We start from the raw sequence: 14,886 nt of genomic DNA, 5'->3' as shown, positions 1-14,886 counted from the left end.
GCTAATGCTATTCCAAGATGACTATTTCAGGAAAGCTCAATGATTGGCATGGCATGGATGCGAAAGTGGAACCCTCAAAATGCTAATGACAAAGGATTGGCTCAAGCTCAAAAGCTCAAGACTCTTCATTTTATATTTTAGTGATCCAAGATCACATTGAGTCTTTAGGAAAAGCCAATACTATCAAGGAGGGATGAGGTGTTGCTTAATGAGCCTCTTGCTTCATGTGCTTAGTGATATGCTCCAAAACCCTCAACTACTTTCCCATATCCACATATGACCTAAACCCTAAGCCAAACTCGGTCCTACCAATTCTTTCTATCCGGCGCCACCGAGTTTCACTTGTCATAGGCCACTGCCAAACCCTAGCAATTCGGTTCTACCGATAGGGATTTCGGTCTCACCGAGATGGGATTGCAAACTCTCTGTTTCCCTTTCGTAACTTTTCGGTCTCACCGAAAGAGCGAATCGTTCCCACCGAGATTGCAATGTAAATTCAGTGTTTCCTTTTTGTAACTTTTCGGTCTCACCGAAAGAGCAAATCGGTCCCACCGAGTTTGCCTGACCAACTCTCTGGTTAGCTAATTACCAAAATCGGTCTCACCAAGTTTGTGTAATCGGTCTCACCGAGATTACGTTATGCCCAAACCCTAACCATATCGGTCCTACCGAGTTGCATGTCAGTCCCACCAAAAATCTCTAACGGTCACTAGGTTTACCTTTTCGGTCCGATCGAGTTTGTTGATTCGGTCCCACCGAGATTGGAAAACTGTGTGTAACGGTTGGATTTTGTGTGGAGGCTATATATACCCCTCCACCTCCTCTTCATTCATGGAGAGAGCCATCAGAACACATACACAATTCCAACTCATATGTTCTGAGAGAGAACCACCTACTCATGTGTTGAGACCAAGATATTCCATTCCTACCATATGAATCTTGATCTCTAGCCTTCCCCAAGTTGCTTTCCACTCAGATCTTCTTTCCACCAGATCCAAATCCTATGAGAGAGAGTTGAGTGTTGGGGAGACTATCATTTGAAGCACAAGAGCAAGGAGTTCATTACCTACACACCATTTGTTACTTCTTGGAGAGTGGTGTCTCCTAGATTGGCCAGGTGTCACTTGGGAGCCTCCGACAAGATTGTGGAGTTGAACCAAGGAGTTTGTAAGGGCAAGGAGATCGCCTACTTCGTGAAGATCTACCGCTAGTGAGGCAAGTCCTTCATGGGCGATGGCCATGGTGGGATAGACAAGGTTGCTACTTCGTGGACCCTTTGTGGGTGGTTGCTTCTTCGTGGACCCTTTGTGGGTGGTTGCTTCTTCGTGGACCCTTCGTGGGTGGAGCCCTCTGTGGACTCGCGCAACCGTTACCCTTCGTGGGTGGAGCCCTCCGTGGACTCGCGCAACCGTTACCCTTTGTGGGTGGAGCCCTCCATGGACTCGCGCAACCGTTACCCTTCGTGGGTTGAAGTCTCCATCAACGTGGATGTAGGATAGCACCACCTATCCGAACCACGGGAAAAACATCCGTGTCTCCAATTGCGTTTGAATTCTCCAAACCCTTCCCTTTACATTCTTGCAAGTTGCATGCTTTACTTTCCGCTGCCAATATACTCTTTGCATGCTTGCTTGAATTGTGTGATGATTGCTTGACTTGTCCTACAATAGCTAAAATCTGCCAAGAACTAAAATTGGGAAAAGGTTAAGTTTTTATTTGGTCAAGTAGTCTAATCACCCCCCCCTCTAGACATACTTTCGATCCTACAAGTGGTATCAGAGCTTTGGTCTCCATTTGCTTTGATCTCCATAGCTTTTGGTGGTCATAGCCTTGGTTTCACAACCTAGGAGAGTATGGCATCTAGCGAGGGAAATTATCACCGTAGAGGTCCTTACTTTGATGGTACTAATTTTGCTAGTTGGAAGCATAAAATGAAAATGCATATTCTTGGACATAACCCCGCCGTTTGGGCTATTGTGTGTGTTGGTTTGCAAGGTGACTTCTTTGATGGGAAAGAACCAAACCGTGAAGCTACCGCGGATGAGTTGAAGATGTTGCAATACAATGCTCAAGCTTGTGATATTCTCTTCAACGGATTGTGCCCCGAAGAATTCAACAAAATCAGCCGTCTTGAGAATGCAAAGGAAATTTGGGACACTTTGATTGATATGCACGAAGGTACCGACTCCGTCAAGGAATCCAAGTTGGATGTGCTTCAAAGTCAACTTGACAAGTTCAAAATGAAGGATGGTGAAGGTGTCGCTGAAATGTACTCTAGGCTTACTCTCATCACAAATGAGATTGCCGGCTTAGGAAGTGAAGAGATGACTGATAGATTCATCATCAAGAAAATTCTAAGAGCCTTGGATGGAAAATATGATACCGTGTGCACATTGATCCAAATGATGCCCAATTACAAAGATCTCAAGCCAACGGACGTGATTGGAAGAATAGTTGCTCATGAGATGTCACTTAAGGATAAAGAGGAACTTCACAACAAATCAAGTGGTGCCTACAAAGCCTCATGTGAAGTCCCTACATCATCAAGTGAGAAACAAAACTTCAATGAAGAATTGAGCTTAATGGTGAAGAACTTCAACAAGTTCTACAAGAGTAGAAGCAAAGATAGAAGCTTCAAGTCAAGGTCCTACAATGACAAAAGATCTTCTAGTCGAGAGCGAAACTGCTACAGTTGTGGAAGACCCAGACACTATTCCAATGAGTGTACGGCTCCCTACAAGAGAAGAGAAGATTCTCCAAAAAGAAGAAGCAAAGAATCACCACCAAGAGAGAGAAGGAGTAGAGATGATCGTTATGAACGAAGATACTCACGGAGAAGCAAGGATTCAGAAAGGAAGGAAAAATCATCAAGGAGCTACACAAAACAAAGACATCAAGCTCATGTTGGTGAATGGGTATCCGGCTCCGACTCCAACAGCCACTCCGAGAGAAGTTATCACTCCGACTCCGAAGATACTCAAGATGAAGGTGTTGCCGGTCTAGCACTTGTGTCAACCAACTCCTACGACATCATTGACTCACCAAATGAAGGAATTGGAAGATGCTTCATGACCAAAGGTCCTAAGGTAACACACCCTGAGTATGTTGATTTCAATAGTGATGAAGATGACTTGTTAGGTGATGATTTGCTTGTTGACAACTCTAGTGATGAATACTATGATGAAACGTCAATTAATCATGCTAATCAAGATAAAACGAATGACAATGATAAGGAGAAGATTGAGGCTCTAACTAAAGAACTAAACACTCTTAAGTTAGCTCATGAAACTATCTTTGAAGATCATCGAGAACTTTTAAGAGCTCATGAGAAATTACGCTTTGAAAAGCTCAATCTTGAGCAAGAGCATGAGTTCTTAAAAGCAATCAATGATGATCTCCGCAAGAAAAGTTCTCCTTACATTGCCAAGCGTTTACTCTTATTCACTTACATGCCTCAAGTCAAGTCTAGTAACAAGAACAAGAAAGATTCTTCCTCTAGCAGTAACAATGATCATGCTAAATCCAATATTGTTGCTTCTAGTAGTTCTCTTGATTACACTAATGATTCTCTTAGCCAAGTTACACTCGAGCAAGAAAATAGCTTATTGAAGGGAATTATAGAGAAAGGAGTGTACAAAAGCCTTGCCGGGAGTAAGCAATTCGAGAAAATTGTGCGCAAGCAAGGAATGCACCGGAAGAATCAAGGTGTTGGTTTTGAACGAAAGTTCAATGTCAATGGAGTTGAGTGGGAAGAAGATCAATACCCCAAGACAAAGTTTGTTCCTCAACAAGAAAATTATGATACTTCTTTCAAGGGGACACAAGCTCAAGATGATCTTCCACCACAAGACTACAAGCAAAAAGGCAAGGACAAGCTTCAAGAGGAAATTGATGCATTTGAAGAAGCTCCTAAGACCTTAGTCAAGTGGATTCCCAAGACTACTTCAAGTTCCACTTCATCAAGTACGACTACAACTCCAAGGATTCCCATCAAGATGGTGTGGATCCAAAAGAAGAAGAACTAGAGAGTTCTTGAGGGTGACTCCGCCAACATACTTCACTCTTATCATTTTGGCAAGAACAAGTGCAATCAACTTCCACATCTTGCACTAGTTCAAGGAGTCACAAACCCTCTTGTTGGTAAGACAAGGGACAAGGTAACCTAAAAGTTTTCATGGACATCATCTTGTGTGTGCATCACTCTATGTCTATGGATATCCTTGTTTGTTCCTTGCGGGACTAACCCATGTAGGTATTGAAAGTGCAATTCACTCAAAGGGATAGCTCCAAGTGATCTACATCAACATTGAGCATCCACATCTTCAACATCTATATGAAGTCATCATCGACAAAATCCGAGGTTAGTTCATCCCTCTAAGGGGGGATATCACATCTAGGGGGAGCTTTACTCTAAGACTTGAGCTAAAGCAACTCTAAAGATGTGAACACAACAATGCTTTATGTAAAAGTGGTAACCCCACTTGAGCTTAAACGATGAGTATGACCTATGATCAAGTGTTCTCACTTGACTCCTAAGTCAATATACTCATATATAGATGACCTTGTCATCGCAAATTGCTTGGTAGATGCTAGAATTGGTTGTGCATGCCTTGTCACATATTTCATTTGCCATCTTATTGTGTGAGCATGCTGGTTGCATATTTTACTCATTCGAGGACATCCACTTGTTGTTTTGATTGTTTGGTTTTATTTCCTTTTGCCAAGTGGATGGACAAGAATGCCTAAGAACCTCCTCTAGCTATCTATGATTTTCTCGTCTCAAACTCTATTCATGCTACATCACAAAATTTGATCAAGTCAGATTCGAACCACTCTGTGTGAGGAGCGCTCGGAGTCCCCTATTCGTCATAGACTTAAACTTCCAAAACCTCTTTATGATTCTCGGTCTGACCGATACCCTACTTTCGGTCCTACCGAGATCATTAAGTTGATCTATGTTTTCGATCTCGGTGCAACCGATTTGAACCATTCGGTCACACCGAGTTGCAATAACTGTATACAGTTTTGCATCTCGGTGCCACCGAGTCGTTCCACTCGGTCACACCGACAGGGTCGGGCTATATATAGTCACGGGCAAAAATTTGGAAATTTCTCCGAACCCCTTCGCCCGCGCGATAGCCTGCTCTGCCAACTTGGTCTCCGGATTGTCTCCTCGCCGCCAGCCGCCTCTAGTCGCTGGTCTCCGTCGCCGTCAACGGAATTCTACCCCGCCGTTGCCGCCGTAGAGAGTCTCCGCCGAACTAGGGTATGGACTCGATCTTTGTGCTATTCCCCAATCCGATTCTTAGCACATTGTGGTCATCATGATTCTTGCCACGATTGAAACACTCCTATCCAGTCAATGCTTTCATAGATTAGGTTTGATTCGAAAATTTTAGGGTTAGGTTTCCGCCGAAACCATCTCGGACCCACCGAGTTGAAAAACTCGGTCCCACCGATTTGGCTTATGCCATTGCACAAGTGAGACTCGGTCTGACCGAGAATTACTTATCGGTGTGACCGATTTTGGAACTCTGTGAAACCCTAGCAGTCTCGGTGCCACCGAACTGTGACTCGGTCTGACCGAGTTCACTAGTTTAGGTGCCAAAACTGCTTCGGTATCACCGAGTTTAGAAATCGGTAGATCTGAGATGCTTTCAGTGGGAAACTAAAACTAAGTTTTTGAACTATTCTTTTGCAAAAATCTCTGCATTATGTGATGCTCATCTATTCTACCTCATCTATAAACTATTCACAGGGTCAACAGTCAGCTTGTTCATCATGTCAGACCAAAGTGATAGCCAGAACATGTCAGAAGAGCAAGTGCAGATGAGTGAGGGCACCAGTCCCTCCAGTTCTTCAGATGATGGCAGCAGAAGTACTCCTAGCAATCTGCCAAAAGCTGCCACCAGACAGAGGAAGAAGAGAACTTCAGATTCTGAGGATGAAGATTATGTGGCAGAGGAAGAGGAAGCCACATCAAAGAGAGTTGAGCCAGCACAGGGCACAAAGCCAGGCTTAAAGATCAAAAGGCCAGCAGGTAGGCAGCCTATGCCAAAGGCCAGAGTTTCAACTCAGATTCCTGAAAATCCTGCACCCATAGAGCCAGTTGCTGTTGAAGGCAAGAAAAGAAAGGAAAGGGTCAAGAAGACCGTAGCCAAAGTGCTTGGAAAGGCTTCCATCATGGAAGATGAGGATGAAGAAGAAGAGGTTGCTGCACCAGCACCTAAGGCACCCAAGCTGATGGGTGATGCCATAAGATCAGGGTTAACTGCTTCTAAGGCCAAGCCAGTTCCAAAGCCAAAGCAAAAGAGGAAACAAGAAGCATCCCAGCTGCTGAGAAGAACAAGGCCCCAGTGCCTGACATTGCTGAAGAAGAAGAAGGTCAAGTGCTCAGAAAACTCAAGCCCAAGATCCCAGGCCACAATGATGCTCATCCTGTGGCTGAGGACATGAAGCTCAGAAGAGATTCAGGGCTCAGGAAGTGGAGAGAAGCAGACCCGTATGCTTCAAGGAGAAGAACTGCTGTGGATTACAGGTTTCACACCAAGGAACAACAAGATTTCTATGAGACAGTTTTGTTGGACAAGAAGCCAATTGTATGTGATATGAGATGGGTCGACTGGGAATACATCAAGGAAAATGAGGAACACTACCCTGGAGTGCAGGACAGCTTCAAGGCATGTGGAGTAGAGGACTTTGTTGGGCAGAAGCTCACAAAGTGGAATGAGGAGCTTATCATGCAGTTCTACTCCACAGCCCATTTTTATCCAGATGGTAGGATAACTTGGATGTCTGAAGGTACGAGGTACCAATCTACAGTTGCTGAATGGGCTCAGCTGATCAATGCCCCAGAAGAGCAGGAAGATGACTTGGATGTATATGCCAAGAAGAAGATGGACCACAACTCTATGTCCAACATGTACAAGGAAATTCCAAATGAGGCACTTGATACTTTCAAGTTTGGGTCTGTGCATTATCTTCTGTCAAGGCTGCCAACCATCAACTGGATTCTTAGGCACACCCTATTGCCCAAGTCTGGAGATCACAAGATGATCAGGGGCCACGCGATCAACTTGCTTCATATCTTTGACGTGCCATAGAAATTCAAAGTCATGAGCCTTATGATTGAAACAATCAAGAGGACAGCAGCAGACCAGAAGAGGAGCTGTGGATATGCCCCACAGATTCAAGAGCTCATCAACTCTAAGATGGGCACGGGGATATACTTATTGGACAAGGAACACCTGCCCATCCGTCCAGATTTTGAAGATAATCAAGTTGTCATGACTGAGAATGAACCATCATATGCACAAGCACAAGCAAAGAAGGAGAAGGCAAGGAAGGAGAAAGCTGCCAAGATGCCAACTCAAGAGGAGGCATCTGAGTATTTCTTGAAAACCAAACAAGAGCAACTTGGTTACTTGATTGCATCCACCCTGCGGATTGAGCAAGGACTAGCTACCCTAACTCAGAACCAGGCAAGCTTAGAGAGGATCATGGAACAAAAGTTCTATGACTTGGATGTCAAAGTGACAGAGATTCAGACTGCAGTGGAGCAGCTCCAGGATGACATGCAGGAGAGGAGAGGCAAGACTACAACTGATGCCTTTGCCAGAGTGCCACGAGGTCCGAGGTCGTCTGCAATGCCAGTTGCTGACCCCAGAGCCACCACGTCTGCACCAGCTACAGCCTCAGTTCCACCAGCTCCAGCGTCCACTTCAGCCTCGACTCCGACCACATCTACAGAAGGCTTCGTCCTTGGAGTGCTCCGGACTCCACCACCACCTGAAGATCAAGCCTGAGTGTCGACCTAGCACTATGCATTTTCTAGGAACTTTTTGGTAACTTGTTGCCAAAGGGGGAGAAAAATGTATAGATCATAGGCTTCGAGAGAGAGAGTGTTGCTTTTTTCTCTCTTGCTTTATTTGGTGGTTTTCGAACTTTGTTTGCTTCTGAGTGCTTGAGATACTATGTCATTGCTCGTGAGACATTGATGATCATGTGTTTGATCATAAGCTACACTTATGCATGCTTGATATATCTTATCTATCTTATGTGATCATTCACTATTCTTGGTGATGAGTGCATGTATTTCATTCTTATCATTTTAAGCGCTCCACCAAGATGTATGTGACATGGAAGAGTAACCCATGACTCTAACTCCTTGTGCATTTGCAGTCCAAAGCAAATTTTAAATATGCACAAATTTAGGGGGAGCTCTTACTTGTCACATACTTCTCAAAGCGACGATATATTTCATGCTTATTATCATTTGTCGAAGCTTTGATCTATATGTTGTCATCAATTACCAAAAAGGGGGAGATTGAAAGTGCAACTATCCCTAGGTGGTTTTGGTAATTCATAACAACATATAGCTCATTGAGCTAATGCTATTCCAAGATGACTATTTCAGGAAAGCTCAATGATTGGCATGGCATGGATGTGAAAGTGGAACCCTCAAAATGCTAAGGACAAAGGATTGGCTCAAGCTCAAAAGCTCAAGACTCTTCATTTTATATTTTAGTGATCCAAGATCACATTGAGTCTTTAGGAAAAGCCAATACTATCAAGGAGGGATGAGGTGTTGCTTAATGAGCCTCTTGCTTCATGTGCTTAGTGATATGCTCCAAAACCCTCAACTACTTTCCCATATCCACATATGACCTAAACCCTAAGCCAAACTCGGTCCTACCGATTCTTTCTATCCGGCGCCACCGAGTTTCACTTGTCATAGGCCACTGTCAAACCCTAGCAATTCGGTTCTACCGATAGGGATCTCGGTCTCACCGAGATGGGATTGCAAACTCTGTGTTTCCCTTTCGTAACTTTTCGGTCTCACCGAAAGAGCGAATCGGTCCCACCGAGATTGCAATGTAAATTCAGTGATTCCTTTTTGTAACTTTTCAGTCTCACCGAAAGAGCAAATCGGTCCCACCGAGTTTGCCTGACCAACTCTCTGGTTAGCTAATTACCAAAATCGGTTTCACCGAGTTTGTGTAATCGGTCTCACCGAGATTACATTATGCCCAAACCCTAACCATATCGGTCCTACCGAGTTGCATGTCAGTCCCACCGAAAATCTCTAACGGTCACTAGGTTTACCTTTTCAGTCCGACCGAGTTTGTTGATTCGGTCCCACCGAGATTGGAAAACTGTGTGTAACGGTTGGATTTTGTGTGGAGGCTATATATACCCCTCCACCTCCTCTTCACTCGTGGAGAGAGCCATCAGAACACATACACAATTCCAACTCATATGTTCTGAGAGAGAACCACCTACTCATGTGTTGAGACCAAGACATTCCATTCCTACCATATGAATCTTGATCTCTAGCCTTCCCCAAGTTGCTTTCCACTCAGATCTTCTTTCCACCAGATCCAAATCCTATGAGAGAGAGTTGAGTGTTGGGGAGACTATCATTTGAAGCACAAGAGCAAGGAGTTCATTACCTACACACCATTTGTTACTTCTTGGAGAGTGGTGTCTCCTAGATTGGCTAGGTGTCACTTGGGAGCCTCCGACAAGATTGTGGAGTTGAACCAAGGAGTTTGTAAGGGCAAGGAGATAGCCTACTTCGTGAAGATCTACCGCTAGTGAGGCAAGTCCTTCGTGGGCGATGGCATGGTGGGATAGACAAGGTTGCTACTTCGTGGACCCTTTGTGGGTGGTTGCTTCTTCGTGGACCCTTTGTGGGTGGTTGCTTCTTCGTGGACCCTTCGTGGATGGAGCTCTCCGTGGACTCGCGCAACCGTTACCCTTCGTGGGTGGAGCCCTCCGTGGACTCGCGCAACCGTTACCCTTTGTGGGTGGAGCCCTCCATGGACTCGCGCAACCGTTACCCTTCGTGGGTTGAAGTCTCGATCAACGCGGATGTAGGATAGCACCACCTATCCGAACCACGGGAAAAACATCCGTGTCTCCAATTGCGTTTGAATTCTCTAAACCCTTCCCTTTACATTCTTGCAAGTTGCATGCTTTACTTTCCGCTGCCAATATACTCTTTGCATGCTTGCTTGAATTGTGTGATGATTGCTTGACTTGTCCTACAATAGCTAAAAGCTGCCAAGAACTAAAATTGGGAAAAGGTTAAGTTTTTATTTGGTCAAGTAGTCTAATCACCCCCCCCTCTAGACATACTTTCGATCCTACAGCTTGACGAAGCGCGGAGGAGCCGACGAGGGGGCGCGCCGGCCGCCCTCATTGATGACGATGCCGGCGATGCGAGTGCGCCGGCCGAGCGGCGTCTCCGCCGCGGGCTCGGCCTTGACACTGAGCAGCGCCGGAGCGCCGGACGAGTGTGAGGAAGAGCGGGAGGAGGAGGAAGAGGAGGCGCCGAACCTCCTGGGCAACCATTGCCCGTCGCGTCGGCGGTGAGCCGTGGCTGTGTCAGCCGCCCTCGCCAGGGGGTATGCCAACGGCGGGTCGTTGCCGCCCTCGAGGTACGTCAGAACGCCCTCGAGGGTCCGGCCGGGGACACCCCACCACAGGCGGCGTCCATCGCTGTTCTTCGGTCCGGCCACCATCGGCGCGCCGTTGGTGGACGCCAGCCTCTGCTGCTGCCGGCGCTGGAAGTACGCCGTCCACGCCGCTGTGTTGTCGGCAGCGTACTCGGGGAGGACGAGCTGGGCGGCGGTGAGGGAGGCGCGCACGACGTCGACCTCGTCGGTGAAGTAGCCAGGTTTCGCCACGACGTCGGGCAATGGGGGAATGGGCACTCCCCCGTTGCTGAGTCTCCACCCCGTTGTCCCGGCGCGCATGTCCGGCGGCGCCGGGATGTCCGCCTGGAACAGGAGCCAAGACTCCTGTTCGCGGAGCGATCGGCGGCCGAAGCCGTTGGCCGCGGCCTCATCGCCGAGGAATCGCTCGGCCATCGGGAGAGGGAGGGCTCGGCGGCGGCGCTCGGGAGAGGTAGAGGGCGGGCTAGGGCTGGTGTGGCTGGTGTAGCCAGAGGCGAGGGAGGCCACCGGCTTATATAGCGGCGCCGCCCCGTGTGTACGCGTGCGTGGGAGGGGAGGCGTCGGCGCGCCGCCCCGTGAACGCGCCGTCCGTGAGGAATCACTGGTAAGGCTGACCGGCGGCAGCCTTGCCATTGATTCCCCGCGGAAAACCGAGGCGTTCGGGGAAGAAAACACGTGGTGTCGCTGACGCGGCGGGCCCGCGGCTCTTTCGTGCCAAAACCGCTCGCCCCGGCGCCCCCGAGCGTCCCCCAGCGCGCCGGATTCAGCCTAGGTCCGCCGACGCTAAATTCGGGCTCCTGAGGGCGCTGGGCCGATTTTTAAGCGCCGGCGCGAAAAAAACGCGTGGGGAGGCCTTTCCGGGGGCGCGGCTAGAGATGCTCTAACCCCACGAACCCTGAAGCCGATCCATGGCGGCTGCGGCGGCGACCTCGTCGGTGAAGTAGCCCGGTTTCGCCACGGCGTCGGGCAATGGGGGAATGGGCACTCCCCCGTTGCTGAGTCCCCACCCTGTTGTCCCGGCGCGCATGTCCGGCGGCGCCGGGATGTTCGCCTGGAACAGGAGCCAAGACTCCTGTTCGCGGAGCGATCGGCGGCCGAAGCCGTTGGCCGCGGCCTCATCGCCGAGGAATCGCTCGGCCATCGGGAGAGGGAGGGCTCGACGGCGGCGCTCGGGAGAGGTAGAGGGCGGGCTAGGGCTGGTGTGGCTGGTGTAGCCAGAGGCGAGGGAGGCCACCGGCTTATATAGCGGCGCCGCCCCGTGTGTACGCGTGCGTGGGAGGGGAGGAGTCGGCGCGCCGCCCCGTGAACGCGTCGTCCGTGAGGAATCACTGGTAAGGCTGACCGGCGGCAGCCTTGCCATTGATTCTCCGCGGGAAACCGATGCGTTCGGGGAAGAAAACGCGCGGTGTCGCTGACGCGGCGGGCCCGCGGCTCTTTCGCGCCAAAACCGCTCGCCCCGGCGCCCCCGAGCGTCCCCAGCGCGCCGGATTCAGCCTAGGTCCGCCGACGCTAAATTCGGGCTCCTGAGGGCGCTGGGCCGATTTTTAAGCGCCAACGTGAAAAAAACGCGTGGGGAGGCCTTTCCGGGGGCACGGCTAGAGATGCTCTAACCCCACGAACCCCGAAGCCGATCCATGGCGGCTGCGGCGGCGGGTTGGCTCCGGCGAGCGGCATCATTGGCGGCGTTGCCTCGCCTGCCTTCTGGAATCACCCTCACGCCCCCCTCCCTCCTCTGCTCTCTCCGAGGCTCAGCCCATGTGCTCCCCTGCCTTGGCGCCGCCATCGCCCCTGCTATGGAACTCATGGCCGTCCCCAAGAAGAAGGTCTCGTCTCTTTTCCTCCCCGTTATATTCCGTGTTTGTCCCTGTCACTTACATGTGCGTGTCTGTTCTCGGTGATCTCTTGGCCATTGGTGCAACTTAGTACTAAGAGGATGCACTCTAGGTGTTCGGTGAATTGTCTGTTGTGTTTCACACGTGGAACATAATTGATAGGATTATGGTGCAGGTCACCTGCTCTTGGATTACTTGGTAGGTCAGTGATAGATATCGTGTCTGGCGTTTAGCCGGTTTCAGTTAGAGCATAGAGTCTTATTCATGGGCTATGTTGGTTTATACTGCTGTTTGAAGACATAGGTTCCGGTAGTCAAACACATTTTGTCATTCATGTGCATGCAAATTTGCAAGAATGTGATGAACGAGCTAATATTAACAACATATGAAGAACCTCCAATCCCACATCCTCAACACTACCTATTAGAATATATAGCATGTATTGGCTTGCTATCTGTGTGTTCTTCAGGCAAATTATTCTCTGGTTTCTGCTTGTTATCCTTGTAGCTCATCGCCATTGCTGCCAAACAGAAAAGGCAGCATCAAGATAATTTGCATTGAACCTGAGCGGATTAAAATTCCACTATTTGATTAACCAATTAAAATTTTCATATTTGATTGCCAAACAATGTTGGGAATTTTTAAAAAAATAATCACATGTCTCATATCTTCATATATTTATAGAAATAACGATCATTCTATAGTAAAAATAGACAGGTGCGGCCACGGTCTGCGCCGCAGGTGATTGCTGATTGGTTCACAATCCAGTTTGGACCTTACTTATTCCGTGCAAGTCTAGTGACGCCCTTTTCCATGCTAGTTTATTTTGGAAATGCACTTTATGTATCAAATGAAACTGCCGGTGTGACACTCCCTTACATATAGCTTTCAGCTAGGTTGCTCTTGTACAAAATAATCAAATAAAAATGAAATATCTGATTACTGCATATCCCCACACCTCCTCGTATGGTAATATGTAGTTATTTTTTATTGTATTTCCTAACTAATAATCCTTGTTAGCACTCTTCTCCCATGAATGTGATGCACTCCACAAGAAATGGCGTTCACCTAATTCTTCTTTGTTGCTGAACATGCCGAAGCTTTGGGTAGAGCAGTAGAGGCATGTGAAGATTTCATTAATGCACCATGTATACAATGTACAATGCAATTTGTGTCTCCTGCTACATGTTTATTTTTCTGTTGTTTATCTCTTGGCAGAACTGATTAGTTATAATTACTATAAACACTGGTGTGTATGTTGTCATACCAAGCCAATTTGTATCTATGAACCTCGAGATTTACCTTGATCACTGAATAATGTATGATTATGTTTATGTAAATTCAATATGTTTTGTCTAACCATTTATTTAATAAATTTCACATAATTGTATTGTATAAACAGATGGGACGCAGCATCGTGTGCTATCGATGATTAGTCATATAAAGAAAACTCTTAGCTAAAGGAATGTCTCGTGTCATCTAAGGGCTCCTTTTATTCAAAGGGATTATATAGGAGCTTGGTAGGATTAGAATCCTTAGGGAAAAAAAATTCTACGTCGGTCGTTTAATTCATTGGATTGAACCGTGTAGGAATTTTTCCAAAAAAGATATATATCATGTGTAGCACTTCCTCCATTCCTAAATATAAGTCTTTTTTAGAGATTCCACTATAGAGAGTACACTCGGATGTGAATATAGACGCCTTTTAGAGTATAGATTCACTTATTTTGCTCCGTATGTAATCCATAAGTGGAATCTCTAAAAGGACTTGTATTTAGGAACGGGGAGTACATTTCATCAGACTTTTTATAATTCATTTGTTTTTTCTCTGGTAGCAAACACTCTATACTAATAATATAGGATTCAAGTGAACATTGTCACTCCAATCATGTATCTTTTTTTCCGTATTTTTGCGTTTTGAGAATCCTACCTACGAATCGAAGAGGGCCTGATCTTCTTTATTGACTCCCTTCTCAAACTCACACATACATGTGGCCGGGCTATGTATACATACACGGGCGACCCACTAGGATTGAACATACTCAAACAACAAGCTTATTGCTTTCCTGAACAAGGCTAGCAACTCCACGGTTTGCTGATCGATCGAGGACCAGCACTCAGTACATGACTTTGAACGCTTGGACAGTGTTACCCGCTGGCGCACTTGGCCTCGCAGTCCTTGACGCAGGCGTTGAGGCAGTCGTTCATGCCCATGCTCCAGCAGCCGTTGCATCCCACCTGCCCATCCCCTCTGCATAGGGGGGCGCACTGAAGGCCGACGGTGGTCTGGCACGTCGAATTCATGGGGCAGTAATTCCTACAGTACTCACCGCATGATGCTTTCGCCGGGGCCGGGGCTGGGACAGGAGCCGGCGCCGGTGCTGGCGGGTCGAGTGGCGGACGGCAACGCCCCAGGGAAGGCAGAACCAGCGTGGCGAGGAGGGCGGCGACGACGGCTGCCTTGAGCGTGAGAGTCGGTGAACCTGAAGCCATTGGCTAGAGGGGAGAGGAAATGGAGCAAGAGAAGGTGTGTACAACTGTACACAGCTAACACAGGTGATATGTAGAAGCGGGTGCGATGCTATTTATAGCCA

This window comes from Triticum aestivum, chromosome 4A (genome assembly GCF_018294505.1).
Source record: "Triticum aestivum cultivar Chinese Spring chromosome 4A, IWGSC CS RefSeq v2.1, whole genome shotgun sequence".
Taxonomy (NCBI): Eukaryota; Viridiplantae; Streptophyta; class Magnoliopsida; order Poales; family Poaceae; genus Triticum; species Triticum aestivum.
This window is presented reverse-complemented; position numbering follows the sequence as displayed.